Below are 23,866 nucleotides of genomic sequence, written 5' to 3' on the forward strand. Positions count from 1 at the left end.
CCCATGGGCGTTCTCTCATCTAACACTCATAACACACCTTGTGCCGCAGGGTAGCTCGGCCGTTGAGAGGAACACGTCTGCAGGCAGACTGCCAGGTTGTGAGTCCTGGTTCCACCACTTGGTATTTGGCCTCGGGCAGGTTTGTTAAAGTTCCTGTGCCCCAGTTTTCTCACCTGTGAGATGGCAGTAATAATCGTGTTTGCCTCAAAGGCTGGTTGAGGACTCAGCAGGTTACCGCAGGTAGAGCACTGTATGTCGTGCATGGAATGGAGTGGGGGCCAAGTGCGTCTTGTTCTTCACCTTCTCCTCCTGTTTCCAGTTTTACAGATGAGGAAATTGAGCCTCAGGGAGCTTGAATAAAATACACCAAGTCACACAACTAATGCTTCTACCAGAAAAATGCGCTCCCATTCTATTCTGCTTGACAAAGATACAATGCAATATTTCAGAGTACTTAAGTGCCTTTAAAAGTGGATGGTCATAACTATAATCATAGTTATTTAAAGATTGCAGGCTTTGTTTAAAATCTAAACCAAACAATACAGAGATTACAAAAAGAAAGATTCTCCATCTTTCATAAGAAGATCTCATAGTCTCTCCACACCGATCCGTGTTGATGCTGAGGGTGCCCCCGTCCCTCACGCTGGGAGCAGAGTGCTTTTCATGTCAGTGGAAGGTGATGTGTAATAGCAGATTCAGTCTTTCCTGAGAGTGGCAAGAGTAGAGTAATACTTAAAATTATCCCACCGAAGGGCCTCACTAAGGGAAATCCCAAACTGTAAAATAGTCGGTGCTGTGTCACTCCATATACATAATCTTAACAAATTACCTTCCCTGTTTAAGCCCTCCTTGATTGATAACATGAGGAGAATACTTAACTTACCTCATAGAGTTTAGTGAGAGTCAAATGAGATAATAGTTGTAAAAATGCGTTCTTATATAAAGTTCAACATAAATGTGAGAGATTATTATGATTCCTACTAGATCATTTCAGCTTTACTGTCTGTAATGTGTGAATAAGTAATTGTCTATTATTTTCTGATGCATTTTGGAACTCAAACACATGATTGTTAGGAATATTTATTATTAAACATTTTCTCAGTTATTCGGGATCATATTTATGTTGTGTTCTATCCATGCATACTTGAGTTACTTTCTATCTGGGTCACAGGTCGGTTTATTAATAATTTTATGGACAACTAACCAGTTTTCATTTGTTCGTGGCAGCCCTCATTCTTTTCGCTCACCTGCACCCATCTTTTATAAGGTCTTTGGAAGTTTGTTGCAGGAAGATGGCAGAGAAAATTGTGTGCTTCCCACCAACCACCCCATCCCAATGTTTTATCACTGGCCAGAATGGGGAATACCAGTAACCAGTATCGGAGGTCATTTCTTGTCTGTATAATGGAGACAAGGATGGAGAAAGAACCTGATTTAGAAGGAAGAAGCATTTTCAAATTAAGTATCAATTGAAGAAAACCAGAACTAAAGGGAACTTTCTTTGTCAGGCCACTGGGTAGCCAAGGTGAAGAGAAGGAGATGGGAGTGGGTGTGTCCCCTCCCATAATCTGGAATGCATCCACAAATACCTGTGGGGGGTTTGTTGTTGGCTTGCATTGGCTGATTTGATTTTTTTCTGGATGGTGGTAGCTGAAATTTGAAACTCAGGCAGAATCGGTAGCAGCACAACCATTGCCCCTTTTAAAGATTTCTGGTGTTGTGATCAAGTTATTGTTGATCTGTGCACTTACTTCGCAAACCTCCCCTGAGTGCCCACACTGGATTCAGTGCTGGGCCAGGGGCTGGACTCATGGTTGTTTCCAGAGGTACCACTTAGGGTATAAAGAAAGCCTGGTGAGGAATCCAGTGAAGCCAGAGACATATTAGGAAATGAAAGGAAGGCATTGCCGTGGTCCCGTAAGAACTAGTGACTACACGCCCACCCCCACCACGTCCCTCATTCAGATTTTGGCAGAGATTGTAAGCATGATGCTCGAGGGGCCTATGTGGATGATAGCTGTTTCTGATGTAATCTCTTGTTGGCTGTTCTTTACTGAAGGCGACTGTTCCCTGAACCCAGAAGGAGTAAGGCAGTTGCTGCTCCTCGGTGGGTGAGCGTGAGGGCGTTGGCACATCAGCTCACACTGCTGACAGCACCGCCGGTGATACGGTCTGTGTGTCTCTGAATCTTGTGCAGATGGTGGGAACAAGGTTCTGTATCGTTCATTCTGTCTTATAATGTCTCTTGTTTGTGAAGGAGATTTGGGAAGGAAGAGAAGGGTGGGGTGAGAGATGGATTCCAGCCTGGCCGCTGGGGTTTGGATCTCTCCTGCCACTCCCCAGTCAAGTGACCTTGGTCAAGTTCCTCATCTCTGTGCCTCGGTTTCCTTAGTTAACAAAATAGAGATGATGATACTGCTACCTACCGCCTAGGGTGGTTGTGAGGATTAGATGACATAACCCACATAAAGTACCCGGAGTAGAGCCTGTTAGTCCTGAGCACTCAGTGTTAGCTGTTGTTACTAGTGCTCCGACCATTCTGGATGACCTACGATGACGGCAGTGACCCCTGTTCCCAGGAATCCCAGTATTAAATTGGGTAGCTAAGCTATCTAAAATGCTGGTACACTTGTGCCTTTTATTGTAAACCACCCCAAATGCTGTGTCTATATAGATGTCCATAAGTGGGTTCTGCCTTCCACTAGAATGAATAACATTTTTGTTTTAGGTTTTCGGTATGTTGGTCTAATTTGGCATGTGACAAACACAAACTGGACAGTGTGAAATAAAAAAGAACATTTAAAAAAAATCAATACCAGACAACGTATCCCTCTCTTCTTGCGTGCTAATATCTTGATTCTTTTTTGTCTCTGTATTTCCTCCCCGCTCTCTATTTCTAGAAGTTGAGATAAATAAAGGATTTCAGATTAGAAATAAATCCAGTACAAAGCATCGCTCCGTACATCTTCGCCTCTGGTAATTCTTGGCTCTGTGGTGGTCTCTAACATGGTCTTATTCCTGCACCCACGTTGGTTGTCTGCTGGTTTTCTAACTCTCGATGGTGTCATTTTGTTTCCATCCTGCTATAATATTTTATTCCTGCCTGCTAGCTCCAATCTAACATAAAACGGCAGTAGAGTTTGAACTGAACTTGGCCTCAAGGCAGTGCAGTGTACGGAAATATCAGTCAGAGTCGGGAGACCTGGAGTTGTGGCCACGTTCCAGATATGTGATGGCTGGTCACTTCTTTCTGGACTGCAGTATTTTTTGTGACATGGGGCCGAGTCACACAGTTGCTGAAGACTTTCCATCCTCCAGTCTGTCCTTCCTGGCGTCTTCCCAGCCCCTTGGGCCTAAGGCTTGGGGGCACCTTCAACCACACCTTGCACCTGTCTCCCCAGGCTAGTCTACTTGATAGTTTCTTCATCCTGTCTTCATCAGCATCCTCTCTCTCTTCACCCCCTGGGACAGCCCCTTACACTGACTTCTGGGCCGGGACAACAGGTCCCAGTCTCCCTCTTAGAATGTGTAAGTCACACTGCGCCCTCCAAATCTGCACTTCTCTGCGTGGGAGTCACAGTCCCACGTTGCCATAGAGCCCTTGAAACGAGAGATGTGCTGTAAGTGTAAGTGCATACCTGATTTTTAAAAATTAGTACAAGAAAAAGAATGTAAAATAGCTCATTAATCTTTATGTGGATTACATTTTGTAATAATATTTTGGATATATCATGCTTAATAAAATATATTAAAATTAATTTCACCTGTTTTACTTTTTAAAATGTGGCTACTAGAAAATTTAAAGTTGCGCATGTGTCTGGCATTCTGTTTCTTTTGGACAGAACTGGTCTACAAGATGACAAAGGTCAAGGACTTTTGCCTCAAATTTTGTGTCCTGAGACCACCACAGTTCCTGGCATATATGAGGCGCTCAGCAGGGCTTGTTTAACTCATTCAGTAGAAACAAATCGAGAGTTAGCTTAATCATTGTGATTCCGGATTAAATATCAGTTGAAGGTTTTCTAAAGCAACTGTGTTTTAATTTGATAGTCTGAAGTCAGCAAATTCTTTTAAAAAATAAATGGCATAATCAATATTTCATAAGTGGTTTGGCAGTTCGACTTGGAAGGATCATCCAGGCATTGTTGGTGTTCAAGACGGGAAAACACAACCAAGAAAAAATCTGAAGGAACATGACAATGTTGAGATGTGTTCATTCTGGATGGGCTTACAGTGGATGCTACGTCGTACTAGTCTCTGTGTTTTTTTGTATTTTTAAATTTTTCCCAGTTGACAACTGTTAAATCTAGGCACATAGGTTACTGTGTGTAGTAATATCTGAAGGTGATTGCATGTCATATCACAATCACTAGTGAAACATGTCACCACTTTTCCTTGATCACTAGTCCACATATGAATGGAATCAGTAAAATCTTATAGTTGCAAGTAGTTTAAAAATCCCCTTAGAAGTTTCTCTCTGGTATGTCTAAATGTAATCAGTTAATGTTACATGGTACTATGATTCCAAATAATTGTTGGAAATATTTGTTTGCTGTTGCATCTGCTTATAATGAAGAGCTAAAATTGTATTACTTCTGTCTGCCCCTTTCATTCTTCCCAAAGGAAATTACTCGGGATGAATTGCGTTGAAAGACAGCGTATTTATAGTGGCCTCAGAAGACACATTAAAAATGCTGACTGCAAAAGAATGAGACTTTTTAACAAAGTAGTAGTTAATAATTCCAAGGAGTAAATAGGAAACAAGATAATCCCCCCCACTTGTTAAAAGAACATGCTTGTAATCTAGTAAATAATTTTGATTCCTTAGGTTAAGACTAATAGTTACTTATAAGATCAGTTTCTAAATAGCTCAGTGCAGTGATACAGTTGGGAACCTTGAGAGGTGGAAAAACCATAGAGGGGGCATCAGGCACACCTGGCTCGCTTTACAGATGTGGAAACGACCATGAGGACAGCAGGAAATCAGAGCTCACAGGTTGAGGGGTAAGTGGTAGAGACAGAATGAGAACCTCGTCTCCTGGTCCTCTGCCAGTTCGAACAATAATCACCAAAGCTTGATGTGACGTTATTATAAGGAATATAATATGTATAAAGGGATATCTATATATATATGATATATCTAATTTCATACCTGACAAATATATGTGTTTATACACATATATACAAGATTTACCATTGACAATAAGGATATTTCAGATGCTGCTGAATCACGTCTCTTCACATCTTTATGTTGAGTCCAGCATCTAGGCAACCTTCTCTGAAGAGTCCCTCCATGCTTTGTAAGCAGGTTACCTCCCCACTGTATTCAACGGCACAATGAAGTCTTTAACCAACCTCTCCCTGAAGCCTCACAGTTAATTTGGAGTCAGCTGACTTTGATATAAGTGACATATCCTTGGATTCCTTAGTTTACAGACATGCCCAGTCACCCTCTCTCTTAACACCTTATAGAAATCTTTACTTAGGAGAACATATCACATTTATATGCATTTTCATGCCATGTTCATCTGTCTCCGCTAGGCTAGGGCAGCACTGGTTCTTTGTGTAACAGTGTTGAATCAATAGTGTAAAGTGTTCTATAGTTGGCAAATTTTCAAAGCATCAGCCATATCCATATTCAAATAAAAGCCCCACTCAGAATAGCTATCATTTCTTATTTACTCTCTAATAGACAATGTATAAAACGCTTTACATATATTCTCCTTTAATTCTCATGTGAAGTAGGTTAGGGGTCCCCAAATGTCCTACAATGAATATTTATTACCTTTTTAAAATCTCATCGTCCAGGGGGCCGGCCCCGTGGCTTAGCGGTTAAGTGCGCGTGCTCCACTACTGGCGACCCAGGTTTGGATCCCCGGCGCGCACCCACGCACCGCCTGTCCGGCCATGCTGAGGCAGCGTCCCATGTACAGCAACTAGAAGGATGTGCAAATATAACACACAACTATCTACTGGGGCTTTGGGGAGGATTGGCAGTAGATGTTAGCTCAGGGCCGATCTTCCTCAGCAAAAAGAGGAGGATTGGCATGGATGTTAGCTCGGGGCTGATTGTTCTCAAAAAAAATCTCATCATCCAAAAGCCGAGCTGGGTCCTAAGAGATGCCTGACATTGATTGCTCTTAGCCGCACAGAGTCTGGGGAGGCCCCAAACAGAGAAACACCTCTTCGCTGCTGGGAGGCAGGGCTTTCCCAGGCTCCTCCCGGTGGCTTCCTTATGTCACCCAGGAAGTCACTACGGTGCCTCTTATCCCTTGTTTCATAAACTAAGGGCAACTCTGCCCCACAGGCTGAATCACCGAGGAGCTGAAAACAGCATTGCTGTAGGTGACTCACGTAACTTGTGTGGGCCTGTTTTCTCGTTTGGAAATGGGAGAAACTGCTTTGCAGAGACTGTGAGGACTGAATTAAACTGACACATGGGGCAGATGGCAGGCACAAGATAAATGGTAGCCATTATCACAAGTCATAACAGTGAAAGTCACAACTGCTTGCTTGCCACCCACCGTGACAGTGAAGATCGAGGAAATGTAAGTAAAAGCACTTAGCACGACTGCCTGGCACGTAGTAGGTGGTCAACAGGTGTCTCTTCATAATAAAAATCTTAGGGTCTCTTTACGGAATCTGTAAACTCAACCCATTCGAGATGGAAATGATGGCTCTTGCTTTTGCAAGGCAAGCCAATGACCGATGCAAGGAGCTAGAAAAAACAAAGTTACCTCCTTCTGAATTTGGTGAGAATAGCTGTCTTTTACAGAGCCTCATTCTACTTTTCTTCCTCGGTCTCATAGGCTCCTGGGGGGCAACACGACTGGGTTAAGAAGAGGGATCTTGACCTGTGCTGGTTCCACCACAGGAGACAGAGCGGGAGAGGCTGAGAAATCACAGAGGCAGGGCCCTACCCCCTTATCTCCTCTAGGCCCCATCAGTGCTTTATGGCAGAGCTCCTGCTGTTACCCCAGTTAGCAATGGGGAGGCAGAGCCTTGGAGCGGGGAGTCATCCATGGGAATCATGCTTGAACCACCAGGTCTGACTCCAACACCCATGGTTTACCCTTGGTGTTATTATTGCCCCATATATATATATATATATTTTTTTTGTGTGAGGAAGATCAGCCCTGAGCTAACATCCATGCCAATCCTCCTCTTTTTGCTGAGGAAGACTGGACTGGACCTGAGCTAACATCCGTGCCAGATCTTCCTCCACCTTATGTGGGACGCCACCACAGCATGGCCTGACAGCGGTGCGTTGGTGTGCGCCCGGGATCTGAACCTGGGCTGCCAGCAGCAGAGCGTGCCCACTTAACCCCTACGCCATGGGACCGGCCCCATTATTGCCCCATATTCTTGAGGCCAAATCCAGTGGAAAGTGGCCCTGGAGACTTAAATTCCAAGGGTAGCCTAGGGGCTTCAACGGTAAATGAAGCCACTGATATTTTCTTTTGAAACCATAAACATGTAAGAGAAGAAAAGCCCTAACTAATATATGGGATAGTACAACATCTTAGGTTTTCACATGAAATGTTACTTTGAAGCTATCTCAATACACCATGCGGGTAGTGGTGCGGTTCCTCTGTGTTAATGGACTCTGGGGTGAAAGGCGAGAATTCAAGTCAAATGAGTGGATAGGAGAGAGAGCAGGAAACCCAGCTGAATGCCAGCCTTTGTACTCAAGCCACGATTGCTTGCCACCCCCTGGTGGCCACTTAATGGCAGAAAAGTGTTTCTCAAAGGCAGACAAAGACCTCTGGTGAGGAATCACACTCACCAGGTGGAAAACCTCACACTTGCAGTACCCAGATGGGTCCCACAGACATGGGGCCTCCAGCACAGTCATCTGGAGCAGAAAGGAAGCGATGTGACAGCAACTCCTCTGCCTGCTCCCAACCTGAAGGCCTTCATCTGCAGTTAAATGTACCCCGGCCTCATTCGTTGCCCCGCGTGCCATAAAAATGTCATCACATTTGACAGGCTTGCAAGTCACAAACCCGCGGCATCCTGCCAGCTCTGTGCTTGCTCATTCTCTGCTAGTCCCGGTCCCTTCCTTGAGGCAGTGTCCTCTTCTAGGTCACTTGAGGCACTGGGAACTCAGTCCCAGCTGGAAATGCCCTTGAGCTGTGGGGACCAGCATTTGCAACATCCCATTCACTCCAATGGGGCAGTGAACCAGCAGGAACATCTCTGTGGTTATGTGTCTGGTCAGATGTGTTTTTAGTCCCCCAAAAATATTTCAGCTCCATTTCGGTGAGGTAACCATCTTCCAGAGGCCAGTCAGTAAACGCACGGCAGACGAGGGTTCTGGGCCTCCCTGCGCGGCCTGCTCAGCCTGTTGTTACCTCCAGCCGCGTCCAGATGGACAGGCTGGGTCTGGCCCCAGAGGTAGGGGCCTCCACTCTCCCTGGTCCATGGGAGCCCGCACCTTGGGGCTGGGTGGAGGGTGCAGAGCCCTCTGGTGCTGGGGAGTGACTTGCAGATGAGGAGACGGAGGCGGGAGTGGGTGAGAGCCTGGCCCGGGTCACCTCCTCTGAGGGGATTGGAACCCGGGTCTCTGACTTTTAGTCCTCAGGACCCAGTGCCTTCAGGTATTTTACTTGTGCTACTTCATTCTCACATGTTTATAAAGTGGGCATCATTGTTGTCACTTTACAGACAAGAAAACTGAGTCTCAGAGCTGGGAAAAGACACACCCGTGGATGTAGAACTGATCCCTAGAGGAGCTGCTGTGACTCGCGTGCATGTGTATTTGTCTGCAAAGCCTCGGAAGGCAGATGAACACAGAAGGGGTTGTTTCAGGCCAGGAGAACACGAGAAACAAGTGTCAGTTTTTGAGGCCCCCAGGCTGTGGCATTTGGTTACAGCAGCCTGAGCTGAGGGGACACAGGTTATGTGTCTCCCCACTAGATGGGGGCCTCTGGGGGGGGAGTGGCTCTTCATCTCTGCAGGTAGAAGGTTTCCCCTTAGCACGAGGTGGATTAGTGAGCAGCCAGGAGGCCAGGGATCAGGCCCGAGGAGGCTAGGTTATCCAAACTTAGGATATTATCATTTCAGTTCATTTTACTTCAGAGGCAGAAGAAAATGAATGGGTGATATTTTAGGGGGCGAGGAAAAGCCTCTGTCCTTATTGGACAAGAAGATCATTCCCAAAGCTGATCAGCATACAGTCAGGGCAGCTGGGAACGCTGTTGCTCTGAACCTCTCCCCAGGTCTTCCTGTTTTCCTGGGACCACGCATCCTGCAGATACTGACGGCAGAGGATGTCGGAGTCACAAACCTGCTCAGAGCCAGCGCACGCCTGTCCCATGTCAAAAGTCACAGCAGCGTGCCCGGAAAGACAGTTTCCACGGGACGAGTTAAAAAGGTGGCAACTTTTCTGCCCGTCGAGGGATGAGCCCGCCTGCGGTAGGAAAGGATTTACAACCAGCCTCATAAACACGGCGAGCCGGCGAGCCCGGGGGCCTGGCAGTGGGAAAGGCCCCTCCTGGGGACCAGAGGCATAAACAACTCGGGTTTCCGCGGGGGATGGAGCCGCCTGAAAGGCCAGGCTGATGGAAAAACAAAAACCGACAGCCTGACTTCCGAGCTGGAGCTCTGGATAGGGAGCAACCGCGGGTGGAAAGAGAGGGGGTCAGGGGCCGGCGGCGCTGTGGCCTCGTGGGGGCCTGACAGATGTGGTGCTGCCACGGGGGCCCAGACTGTGGGCTCCCCGTTTCATGTGATGATTCTCACGAAAGCATTCCAGCCTCTGTGACCCAGTAGTGATTATGGCTCCATACTCTTCCCCAGAAGCTTCCAGATTTAGGACATTTGTATTTGGCTCTTTTTCTCTTGTTCCTTTGAAAAGTCTCTTCTAGCTTTGCCTCCCCCCTGTCTTCTCCCCTCTAACCTGCCTCCCGGCTAAGGTGGGAGCGAGGGTCACAGACCGGGGACTCGGCACCATCTAGTGGCCAGCCGAGAGGTGTCAGCTCAGCTTTTGACCACTCACGGCTGAAAGTGTGCTTGGGAATAATAACTAGGCGTAGATCCAAGGTGTTAAGCGATGAGCTTAAATAGGAAGATCAACAGAACAGAACAAAAGCAGTGACGACAAACACGAGACACGGTGAGCCCTTAGCATCATATTAACACGGAGGGCATGGTGGGCCCCGCGGCCAGGCCCGATGGGCCCAGGTCTTCCGTTCTTTCTTGGGCCCTGCTTTAAAAGAGGCTGCGAGTGGGAGACCTGGGCTTGACCAAAGGGGGTTTTACCATTCTGCATCACCCTGTTTCTCTCCTGCCTACCTGCCTACCTGCTCCAGAACAGAACTGAATTTTTCCACGGCTCTGCTCTCTATTGGAGAGCAGCTCCCCAGTGCATTACGGCAGTCATCAATCAAGGCGGCCTCCGTCGTGTGGGGAGAGGGTGGGTCAGACGCACCCCAGACGGTCTGGTGCTTAAATCTCCCAGGTCCATCCTCCAGAGACTGAGTCAGTAGGTCGAGAGGAGCCCAGAAACTTGCTTTTTTAACCACCTGCCAGGTGATTCTGACACAGGAGTGTGTGGATGTAGGAATGAGGCCCATGGAGGAGGGGAAATGGCTTCCATTGGTAAACCCTGGACGACAGATCACTTGTGTGTTGTTGACCTCACACTTTCTGCCAGAGCCACCCACTTTCATAATCTCTTACGCCAGTGACAGGGGCCAGCTCCTCCAATTAGGATACGATGACTGCCTGTTGGATGGCATGGGGCTGTCATCTCTCCAGAAGAGACTGGTTGTTGCTGGGATAACCGGCTTAGGTCAAGCTGAGGTGGTGGAGGGGCTGGTTTTCACTCTGTGCAAAATACCTAAAAATAGATATTTCTGCTTTCTCTTTCGACACCAGAGGAAAGATGTTTACTGCAAACAAAGCAAGGGGACAGTTTCCAAGAGCTGCGGAGAGGGGAATCACAGAGAGCCTGGCCTTTGTGTCCTGGGGTGCACGGGGATTTCAGAAGCTGGGAGACACGGAGGAAACATCCCTCAGTAATTCCCTTTCCAATCACCCCTTGTGCTTTCATAGAAGAGTGGAAAATCATGCCCCTGAATGCACATGGCAAGGTCTGAAGAAAGTCCTGGGAAGAAACGTGTCATGAACATTATTAAAACATGGTTAGCATCCCACATATAGCCTGCAACAAATCATAATAAGAAGGTTACTATAAAAATGTGTTCGTTTCCAGGTTGAACGAAGCTGGTATAGACAGGAGGGTTATGAAGAGTGGACTTTAGCTCCCATGTCCAGTGGTCATATGAGCGTGGCCCCCCTGCCACCAATGGGTGGCTCTGGGTAAGAGTTTCTCTGAGTCTTGGTTTCCTCATTAGCAACATGGAGGGAAGATAACAGCTCCTTCCCCGTTGGGTTGTTGGGAGGATCAGGTGGAACAGTGCATCCTGCCTGGCACATGACAAGTGTTTAATAAATGTTTGCTGTTATGACCTGAGGACAGTATAACACATTCAAAGAAGTCCAAGGAAATCCATTTAAATTTTAAGCTAGTATATTTTTCTGTGAATGAGAAACTATCATCTTTAGGCAAAAAAAAAAAAAGAACAGTGTTATTTTTTCTTTTTGGTTTGGTTTTTCATTAAAAAAACCTCAAAACAAAAAACTCTCCCTGAGCGTAAGTAAGCAAATGAACTAAAGGAAATTTACAACCATGGGGAGTCATGAAACTGCAAGACGTCCCTGGGGACGGGTGGAAGCCCATTGCTCCATTGCTCCAGCCCGAGGAGTCATTTGAGAATGCCCTCGCCGGGACTGGACAGAATGATGCAGGCTGATTTTCCATCTGTGATGTGTGCAGTGCTGTGACGATGGTTCCCACTGGCCGCTGACCAATCTGGGGCCTATGACTAGGTGACTGCTTTCTTTCCACATGGAAAAACCACTTTTAATGGGAGAAATCATGGTCGTGGAATCCTTTGCATCTCATGATGGTCAGAAGCATTTCCTAGTTCATTTCCCCAGAGTCCACCACCAGAAGGCACTGACTGTTGAAAACATGAAAGTCCATCTGCTCTAAGTAGAATTTTCCCCAACCGCAGCCATTTGACTCAAGTTGGGAATCACTGTTAGTGTGGATGCTACTCATTCGTACTGGGGCTGCTGCTCGGGGAATGAATAGGAATTACCCCTTGCACAGGCAACATGTTGAAAGCGCCCTGGATTCCATCAGAGATTCTAGTCTTAAATCCTAAGGGTTATTTACAAACTGTGTCATCTGGAGAAATCCTTCCTTTTCAGTTTCTGTGTATTCATCTATAAAATGAGGTAATAAAAACTATCTAACCGGGTTGCCATGGAGAATAAAACCAAGGAATATGAGGTTTTATTATACATCTCAATGCACAACTATTAGTTGAATATGAGTACACAGGAGGGGAAGGGTTGACACGTTGATATGGTTAAGACTACAAAGGAATTGTGGAAACCATAAGTACAAACTTTTAAAACGTTCATAAATATAGGTCAAAGGCTTCCATTTATTCAATAAGATAGGTTAGCACCAGGCAACATCGTCAGTATGGGTACAGGAGGAGGTAGTCTATTTCCTAGAGATTTCCAGAAAAGTCTCTGAAATTTTAGATGCCTGTTACTTTTTAAGAATGGTGACCTCAACAAGTTTGCCCCTCGACATAGCTGTTATAGAGTGTACTATGCGCATTGGGAGAAAAACAGAAGATGTGCAACATCAGGGTCAAAAGATTGGGCCAATGGAAGCCACACATAGACCAGGCTAGAAGGAGGAGGCCGATTGAGTTCTGGTGGACTTGGGGAAAGTTTCTGCCTGATATAGGGTCTCTCAGAGGTGTCTGACAAGGTCCTCTAAGTGTTGGGCAAGACTTACCAGTGCTCCCAGACTACTTGTCTCCCAGTGAGGGTACCAAAGACCACAACTTCATAATAAAGTAGCTCAGGAGGAGACATGGCTGTTACAGAGAAGATGGTCTAGAAAATCGTCAGAGAGATGGCGCCATCTGAGACAGCAGCAGGAATGCTGCTCCATGGAGGAAACTTCCCCAGAGGGAAGCTGACGGAAGTTGAGACAAAGATGTGGTAAAGGAGGGATAAAGATGTTCAAGTTCAGACCCCTGGCATTTTTCTAAGAGCTTTCATTTCCTAGACTTACAAGGCTGGGGTAAAGCTATCTTAGAAACTGAGGTCTTCTGGTGTCTTCAGTCCCGTAGGGATACTGCTATGTTGATGCCATGAGCATTTTGATATGCCTTTTGATGCTGCTGTTTTGACCCAAAGGAGCCAATATGTTATTGTGATATAATCCAGTGTGCAATGGATAGACTAGACTTTAAGCAACAGCAGAAACTGTTAAATGGTTTATTTCTTTAGTGCTACCCAAACAAGTGGTATAATTTATCTATTCAATTATCTTAATGATTTTTACTGTTTTCTCTCCATTGTTTTATTATTTTATCTTTTAATCCCTTATTGACAGATCTTTGACGTAAAAATTGTGTATATTTAAGGCGTACAACTTGATGTTTAGTATATATGCATTGTGAAAAGATCACCACAATCAAGCTAAATAACTTATCCATCACTTCTGCTCTGTTAAGATTTGTGTGTGTGTGTGTGTGTGTGTGTTGTGAGAAGATTTAAGATCTATTCTCTTAGCAAATTTGAAGCTACAATACAGCATTGTTAACTACGGTCATCATGCTGTGCATCAGATCCCCAGAACTCATTCCTTTTGCATAACTGAAACTTTGTGCTCTTTGACCAACCTCTCCTCATTTCCCACTCTCCCCGTTGCTTTACATAAATGACACCAGAGAAGCTGAGAGAGATTAAAGACCTTGCACAAAGTCACAATGTTACTAAGTCTTGGAGCTGCCAACATCCTTCCTGTTTTAACATGGTGTAAGGGGAGGTTATAGGTAAAATAATTTCCCAATTTTTATCCCAACTTGTATCCAGCCATATCTATAAAAGCACTTGTTAGTAATGTGTAGTAGCCAGGACTCAGAAACCAGATCTGCCCAGATCTCAGGCAGTGGTGTGCCGGAACTAGCTGGGATCAGCTTTTGAGAGCCGAAAGCTCACTGTGAACATTTGTTCCCAATTCCTTGGTCAGTGGTGCCATGTTGGTAGCTTGTAGTTGGCCATGGTGAGTATTTACTCCATGATAATTGAAAAAAGCTAGAAATCAGGGCTCTCCACTCCCCGGCCTGAGAGCCAATTGTTTCACATTTACCAGCACACAACTGAATCAAATGTGAATTATTGCCCTGCCGCTTGCTACCTATGTGACCCTTGGCCAATCACTTAACCCTTTGAGTCTTGATTTCCTCATCTGTATTCGTTGACTGGGGTGCCATAACAGAGGACACAGACTCGGTGACTTAAACGGCAGAAATTTATTGTCTCACAGTTCTGGAGGCCAGAAGTTCAAAATCAGGGTGTCGTCAGGGTCAGTTCCGTTTGAGGGCCATGAGAGGAGATCCGTTCCAGGCCTCTCTCCTTGTGGATGGCCGTCTCCTCCCTGTGTCTCTTCACAAAGTCTTCCGTATTTGTGTGTCAGTCTCTGGACACCAGTGTTATAAACTGAAGGTTTATGTCCCCTTCAGATTCACATGTTGAAGCTCTATCGCCCAGGGTGACTGTATTTGGAGGTGGGGCCTCCAAGGAAGTAATTAAAGTTAAATGAGGTCATAAGGGCAGAGCCCTGATCCAATAGGATTAGTGTCCTTATAAGAAGAGACACCAGAGAGCACACTGTCTCTGTTTCTGTCTCTCTCTTTCTCTACACACACACACACACACACACACACACTGAGGAAAGGCCATGTGAGGACATAGTAAGAAGGCAGCTGTCTGCAATCCAGGAAGAGAGCTCTTACTAGAAACCAAGTCAACCAGAACCTTGATGTTGGACTTCTAGCCTCCAGAACTGTGAGAAATATGTTTCGATTGTTTAAGCCCCCCAGCCTTCATGAGGGTATTTTGTTATGGCAGCCCTAGGAAACAACACAACTGGTCATACTGGATCAGGGTCTACTCCAGGGACCTCATTTTAACTTGATTACCGCTGTGAAGACTCTATTTCCAAATAAGGTCACATTCTGAGGGACTGGGTTTGGGACATCAACATATGAATTTTGAGGGAACACAATTCAGCCCATAACATTCTCTAAGTATGAGAGCTATGAATGTTATCTATCTCACAGGCTTGTTTCAAATATTAAAAATACATATAAAGCATCTGACATGGGTAGGCCCTCAACAGTGGTCAGTAGTCCTTTTGTTACAATAACTGCAAATCAACTTCTAGTTTATACTCTTGCTAAGCTTCCAGTGCCCCTCACTTTGCTCCATCACATTAGTGGAGAGGAAATGACTGCTTCAGGAGGAAGGGAGTCGGGAGGGAGGACCATAGGGTCTACACCCCTGCAGGAGGCCCGGTCCCCAGACCCACCCAGAGAGTGATGGGCATTGAACTTTGCCACAGGCAAAGTTCATGTGAAGCCTTGCACAGGCCCGTGGCCTGTGGTAAGTGCTCTGGGAATGTTAGAAGGCCTTCCCAAAAGACCAGTAACAATGTACCTTTCCTTCCTTTCTCATTTACTTTAAAAAAATTATGGCAAAATACACATAAAATTTACGGTTTTAGCCATTTTTACATGTACAGTTCAGTGGCATTAAGTACATTCACATTGTTGTGGAACCATCACCATCCGTCTCCAGAACATTTTCATCTTCCCAAACTGAAACTCTGTCCCCATTAAGCAAAACTCCCCATTCCCTCCTGCCCCCAGACCCTGGAACCCACCATTCTACTTTCTTTTTTTTTATTTTTCCCTTTGCTTAATTAAGCAAAAAAAAAACTTAAATTTTTTATTTTTATTAAGGTAACATTGGTTTACATTATATAAATTTCGAGTGTACGTCATTATATTTCGATTTCTTTGTAGACTACATCATGTTCACCACCTGAAGACTAATTACCATCTGTCACTGTACACATGTGCCCTGTCACCCCTTTCACCCTCCTCCCTCCCTCCTTCCCCTCTGGTAACCACCCATCCAATCTCTGTATCTATGTGTTTGTTTGTTGTTGTTTTTATCTTCCACTTATGAGTGAAATCATATGGTATTTGACTTTCTCCATCTGACTTAATTCTCTTAGCATAATACCCTCAAGGTCCATCCGTATTGTTGCAAATGGCAAGAGTTCAACTTTTTATGGCTGAGTAGTATTCCATTGCATATATATACCACATCTTCTTTATCCATTCATCTGTCAATGGGAACTTATGTTGTTTCCACCGTTCTGTTTTCTATCTCTATGAATTTGACTACTGTAGGTACCTCATATAAGTGGAATCATACAGTATTTGTCCTTTTGTGACTGGCTTATTTCACTTAGCATAGTGTTCTCAACGTTCATCCATGTAGTACGTGTCAGGATTTCATTCCTTTTTAAGGTTCATTAATATTCATTTGTATGGATAGACCACATTTTCTTATCCATTCATCCTTCAATGGACACTTGGGTGGCTTCCACCTCTTGGCTGCTGTGTATCTTTCTTGAGACCTCACTCACCCTCAGACCCACATGTTCTAGGCTATTTCCTCCTTTCCACAAATCATCATATAGAGTTACTAGTCTAAAGTTGCCATTTATAAGCAATGCTTTTTTCCTTAAAAATTACTTTAGCTTATGGAACTAAAAAAAGACAAAAAGCACGGGAAAGAGAAACACACCATCTGTGAGCAGAGTTGCTTCCTGAGGAGGCAGCTGGATGGCTGCAAGCTGGTGGGGATGCCCCAGCTCTCGGGGGAAGAGAGTCACTGTATTATGTTACATGCCCTTTTTACATATCGAATATAAAGGCAATAATATGGGAAAATTTTCTTCAGCCCAGTAGTTTTCCACATTGGCGTTGAGGCGAGGTGCAAATGGTATGAATTATCAACGGATTTGGCTGAAGTTCACCTGGTTTTGTTTCAGGAAGTGACCCTGTTTTTTTCTACCCTCAAGAGGCAAAAAGCCACCCACCCATGCTCACCAGCAGGCAGATGGAGCAAGGAGGGCTGTGGGGACTCTTCCCTCTGCTGTCTCTCCCTCGGAGGCCATCATGCTTCTCTGAGGCTCAGCTGAGCCTCCAGGACTGAACGGCTAGGTTCAGGTACAGACGCAGGCTGGGGTCCTCCTGGTGCATCGTCCTCCACTCTCCATCAGCTCTGGCGAGGTGGCCTCTGGGCTTGCAGCTGACCTCACCTTGTGCACCTGCATGGCCCTGGCCATCTTTCCATCCCCTCCCTCTCATCCTGTGCTCATGGCCTCCTGGAGAGAAGCGCCACCACCACGCTCCCGGGCACAGCACGCGGGTCTCCAGCCCTTTCCTCCTCTGCAGGCCCAGCAGTGGCAGCTCCGACCCAACCGGACACGGGGCTGCGAGTCCGTGGTTTGATGCTGTCAGGAAGCTTTCTGACAATGCAGCCCACATTTCCTCTTCCTTAATTACATCCCATTACTCCTACTTAAATCTCCTTGTGCCAGGCCAAATAACTCCTTTTCCTGCTGTTGATACCTTGCAGATGTTTGCGGGCTGTTACCACATTCCCTTCCCTCTTGGTCCCATGTAGTGAAATTCCGCAGCTTTGGCTGGCCCAGTCTTTCTTCATGAATCAGACCCTCCTGTCTGCTCACCCTAGGGCTGTCCTTTGGATCATTTCTACCATGCACGCTCACATGCACACACTCACAGACACACCCACAGCTCAACACACTCACACTCAAACATACACACTCATACTCACTCTAACACACTGATACATACGTACTTACATATGCACACTCACACTTACTCATGTACACACTCCCACTCACTCTCGCACCCCACGGGGGCGTGCACCATCCCATGTCTCTCACTCTATTACACACACTTCTCTCTACATTTCAGAGCCCGTCTGTCTGTCTGTCTCCAAGAGTCAACGCAGTCCTTCAAAAGGCAATGCCTCACCTCCTTTATTCTAACAGAGGCTACCATAATTAGGATGAAATAATTGTCCTTAATGACTAAGTGGGACTAGCAATAACAGTGAGAATCCTGTAACAACAGTGGGGAGCCGCCACCTCCCACTCCATCTAGCTTTTTGTTTAATTGAGTTGCATTCATTCAATCAACAACTATTTATGGATCTCCTTATACGTGTCAGAAGACATCCTAGTTGATTACAAATCATACAGCCAGGGTCCCTGCCCTCCAAGAGCCTACAGCCTGGTCATAAACGAGAATGCAAACAAGTAACTATCATTCCCAACTGCCGTGAGGGCTGGGAGTGAAGCAGGCTTCCACGGAGAATGTGCCCTCGGCACCCACCTCAGCCCTTTCTTCCCATGATCGCATCCTCCCTCTATCAGCCTTCATGCCTGGGGTCACACCCTTGACCTTGTTATTATAACAGGAGCCATCCCTCCAGAATCCCGATGTCCAGCATCCCACTTTTCAACCACCACATTCTTTCCCTGCGGCTCGCTCCCTCGAGCGCCCCAATTCCAGCCATCCTTCCAGGAGAGAGGACTGCTCCCCAGCCCTTCAATTTTCTCCCCCCACCACCCCCTCCCCAGTGTAGATTCCGCAGTGCTCGTTACCGTGGCTGCCTTGTATTCATCCAGCTCCCCTGCCCTGCTTTGTCCTCCTCTCATGGCAAAGTCAAGGCCCTGGGTCAATGCAACTTCCACTGGATGTGACCCCAAGAGGCTGGAGGAGACCGCACGGCATGGTGCTTGCCCTCCTCGGGGTCCTGGTCATTCTCTCCACTGGGCCCTGAAGGCCTCCCAACAGTTGTGTTCTACGTTCCCGGTCAGTCACCTGCCCCCTCCACTAGGTCATCCTTCCCCCTCTCACTTGTTTCTGTGGGTGACCTTGCATCCTCCGGCTCCAAGCCCTGCGTGTCTATTAGAGCCTCTCCACTAGCCAAGGAGAACCACTGCCTGCAGTTCTCTCTGCTCTTCCGCACATTGGGCTCCCCTCCTTGGGGCTCAAACCTACCCGAATGCACATAGGCTGCCATTGCTCCGGTGCTAAAAACAGAACACAATCTGAAACCCCTCTCTGACACCTTTTCTCTCCCTTTCATTTACAGCAAAACCTGAAAAGGGTTGTCTCTCCCCGCTGCCCCATCACTCTCCTCTCATTCCTTCTAGAAACCTCTCTAAGCTGGTTTACCTTGACCCCACCATCAGAACCACTCCTGCTATGGTCACCAAGGTCCCTGCCTTGCTAAACTCAGTGGCCATATCTCCACCCTCAGGAGATGTGACGTGGTTGGTCACACTCTCCCCTTCCAGATGCTGTCTTCACTGGTCTTCCAGACCTGCGTGAGCCTGGCCTTCTAGTGTTCCTGCTGCTTCTTCTCTGCCTCATGTGGGGCTTCTCTTCTTCTCCCCAAACTCCTTCGGGGTTCAGTCCTTGGTCGTCCTCTCTTTGCTGTCCACGTTCCCTCCCTGATGACCTCACCTAGTCTCCTGGCTTTACACACCACCTACACGCTGGCCAGTTCCAACAGTGTATCTCAGGCCAGACCTCCCCCTGAAGGGGCTGTTGGTACATTCAAATGCCTGCCCTCCATCCCCACTCGGATGTCTGATGACACCTCACATGAAACCAAACAGGAGATTTGATGCAGAGAGAGGTGGCATCAACGAACACTTAGCTATTTGCCTTTCTTTAAATCTTACTCAATCACGTACTAGACTTACCCAATATGTGTGAAGTAAGGTGTGAATGCACTGGAGTTGCCTTAGTAAATTCCTTATTTAGTTTTATTTAATTTATCTTTTTTTAGCATAATGGCCTCAAGGTCCATCCACGTTGTTGCAAATGGCGGGATTTCTTTCTTTTTTTTATGGCTGACTAATTTTCCATTATATTTATATCTTGTATATAAAATATATTACAAAATATATAAATAAATGTATATTATGTACAATATAAATGTAAATATACATACATCTCACATCTTCTTTATTCATTCATCCATTGATGGGCACTTAGGTTATTTCTATGTCTTGGCTGTTGTAAATAATGCTGCAGTGAACATGGGGGAGCAGATATCTTTTCAAGTTAGTGTTTTTGTTTCCTTTGGATAAATACCTAGAAGTGAAATTGCTGGATCACATGATAGTTGTATTTTTAGTTTTTTGAGAAACTTCCACACTGTTTTCCATAGTGGCTGCACCAATTTACATTCCTACCAACTGTTCACGAGGGTTACCTTTTCTCAACATCCTTGCCAGACTTGTTATTTCTTGTCTTTTTGGTAATAGCCCTTCTAACAGGCACGAGGTGATATCTCATTGTGGTTTTGATTTGCATTTTCCTAATGATTAGTGATGTTGAGCACCTTTTCATGTACTTCTTGGCCATCTGTATGTCTTCTTTGGAGAAATGTCTATTCAGATCTTCTGCCCATTTTTAAATCAGATTGTTTGGTTTTTTTGCTATTGAGTTGTATGAGTTTCCTTTTAACATTTTTAAGTGTACAGTTCAGTCACGTTAACTACGTTCACATTGTTCTGCATTCATCATCACTATCCATCTCCAGAACTTTTTCCCCTCTTTTACATAGACTTTGTATTGTAGAGCAGTGACTTTGTATTGTAGAGCATTTTTTTTTAAATTGCCTTTTTTAAAAAAATTTCATTTATTTATTTTTCCCCCAAAGCCCCAGTAGATAGTTGTATATCATAGTTGCACCTCCTTCTAGTTACTGTATGTGGGACGCAGCCTCAGCATGGCCAGAGCAGCAGTGTGTCGGTGCGCGCCTGGGATCCGAACCCGGGCTGCCAGCAGTGGAGCGCGCGCACTTAACCGCTAAGCCACGGGACCAGCCCTGTAGAGCAGTTTTAAGTTCACAGCAAAATTGAGCAGAAGATACTAAGATTTCCCATATACCTCCTGCCCCCTACATGCATAGCCTCTCCCATTATCAACATCCCCCACCAGATGGTACATTTGTTACAACTGGTGAACTTACATTGACATCATCATCACACAAAGTCCATATTTTACATTGGGATTCCCTCTGGGTGTTGTATATTCTATGGATTTGGACAAATGTGTAATGACATGTATCCACCATTGTAGTATCATACAGAATTGTTTCACTGCCCAATAAATCCTCCATGCTCCCCCTATTCATTCACCACCCCACCCCACCCCCCAGCAACCACTGATCTTTTTACTGTCTCCACAGTTTTGCCTTTTCCGGAAGGTTATAGAGTTGGAATCATGTGTTATGTAGCCCTTTCAGACTGGCTGCTTTCAGTTAGTCACATGCATTTAAGATTCCTCCATGTCTTTTCATGGCTTGATAGTCCTCTCCAAAAGTTTGTCTTCGTCCCAAATTGAAACTCAGTAAGGCTTATATTTCTTAATTGATGTAAATTTGATCAAGAAATAGCCTCTGAAGAGTTTTTCTGTCCAGTGTGGCATTGAGGTGTCATCAAGGACTAAATATCATGGATCTTTCCTTTATTTCAATACTGCAAGTAGCCATCATCTTAATTGAATTATTACAACAGAGAACTGGACATGTGATGTTGGGAAGTACTCTCTTCCCTTTCTTAGGGGGCCCCTTGTCCACCTCGTCCCCATTTCCACCTCCTCCCTGGCATCCCACTTCCTAGCTCATTTTCTGATTTATAACGAAATGTTTATGTCATAGTACTAATCAGATGGGTGAGGTTATGGTAACAAAAAACAACAAAACACCAAAAATCTCAGGACTTAGGACAAAAAGTTCTTTTTCTTGCTCAGATGACATGTCCAGCAGGGTTGATAAAATGTCCCTGCTTATGACAATCCCTTAGGGTCCAGGTTTATGAAAACTCCACTGCAGCATGTGCTCCCACATTCGCTGTGGCAGGAAGAGGGAATGTAGCCAATGACACACTAGCTTTTAAAACTCCAACCTGGAAGTGACACACATCACACATCATATGCTTTTACATTTCATTGGTCATAGTAAGTACACGGCCATGCCAACCTCAAAAGGGGCAGAAAGTACAATAATTCCTTGTGCCCAGAAGGAGAGGAGAACTGGAACATTTAAAGTACGCCCTAATGACCATTGTAATGAGAACAGATTCCATTAAAACCACTTTGCCTACAAACATTTTTTTTCTAAGGATGCAGATGATCAAATCTTTGTCTAAAATCTTGATTCTCCAATTTTTCCAGTATTTAACATCTTATTATGCAGTCTTTGTTGGAAATGTGGCCTGGTAACATGCTGGGTCTAGTTTATGCCCTTTCCTGTTGTAGGAGAAGCAACATCAACGGCCGATGTTTACAGGTGAGTTGGTGCATCTGTGGCCACCCGGGTGGCTTCAACCTGCTTTGGGATGATTCCTAAGCGAGTTTAAAAGAATCAGCAAAGCTTGATAAATAAAGCAAAGAGGAGGTACAGGTCACATGGGCAGGAGAAGTGAATACGTGAATTCTGAGTGTGTTGATGAGGCTTTGAAGAAGAGAGTGAGTGTGTCTAGGGGATAATGGGGTGAGAGGCAGGGGACCATGAGGAGGTGCTAGGGTCAGGGAGGAAACAGGAGCAAATGATCAGACAGGGCTAAGTTCTGTTTCTAATTCTGCCAACTGCCAGCCTGGGACATTGGGGGAATCCTTTAGTTTTTCTAAACAGCTGTTTCATTATCTGTAAAATGAGGGTACTATGACCAATTTGAAGATGAAGTTGAGATGATGCATGTAATATCCTTATACAGTGCCTGGCTCAGTAAGTGATGGCCACCATTATGATTTAGTATCATAGCCATGATTGATCCCAGGCCGTGTAGTCACCTGTATAATTCAGCCCTCTAACCTCTACTCCCCCCAAAATAACTCCCATAACTGAGAGAGAAGCTTTGATTGTTCTAATCTCCTCTTCCCCTCTCCCAAGGGGATTAATGAATGCTTCACTTGAGTTCAAGCCAAGAGCCACCCCCATCTGGACCGTGCGAGGTTTCTCCTTGTATACCAGCCTCATGCACAAGCAGGGGCCACATGATGGTGCACTCTTCCAATTTTCCATTTTCCAGGCCAAGACGAATTGACAATGCTCCCAAGACACTTTGCAAAGATTGAGGCCACTCAGTGCTACACTGAACAGCTTTGTCTGGTGGACACAAGACAGGGTGCACATTGAGGGGCATTGAGGAGGGACTAGAAGTCTCTGCAGCTGCATTAACACCTACTGAGATGCCCCCTGTGTTCAACGAGTTCCGAGGGGTTGTCTCCCCACTGCTCCTGCCATGACTGTTTAATGCAGGTGCTGTGACGGCCCTTTTCCAGTTTTTCCAGCAGATACCATTCTCCCTAAGGTCTGCCATCATCCCAGCTAACGCAGGGCTGTGTTCTGGCAGACACCCAGACCTCCGCCAGCAAGAACTTTTGGTTAGGTTTTATGAAAGGAATTCAAAGGCCCATTTGTGTGGTTATCTGGCAAACATCCCAGGCCCCATGGAGGCCTTTTAAATTGGGGACATGGTGGAAAATTAAGCCCTGAGAGTAACTACCTACCTGCAGAGAGTGAGACCAATTGATTAGAGAACTGAATGTATAAATCCATCAAGGGGACTGAGGAAGCATTGACGTCTAGGCTTCTCGTATGCTGCCTACGTGGGGCTGCAGGAGTCAGGGCCGCTGGGCATGCTTGTGTAAATTGAATTTTGCAGCAATCATGAGGCTGAGGGGAAGGAGGGAGCGAACCCCACCCAGATGGGGGAGCCCTTTCCTGACTCGTACACAGAGGTCATGAAGCTGGTGGTGGCTCCAATCTGAGCACCTGCCATGAGGTGAGT

The sequence above is a fragment of the Ceratotherium simum genome, chromosome 28 (genome assembly GCF_057802395.1).
Source record: "Ceratotherium simum simum isolate JZ-2026a chromosome 28, ASM5780239v1, whole genome shotgun sequence".
NCBI classification, from domain to species: Eukaryota; Metazoa; Chordata; class Mammalia; order Perissodactyla; family Rhinocerotidae; genus Ceratotherium; species Ceratotherium simum.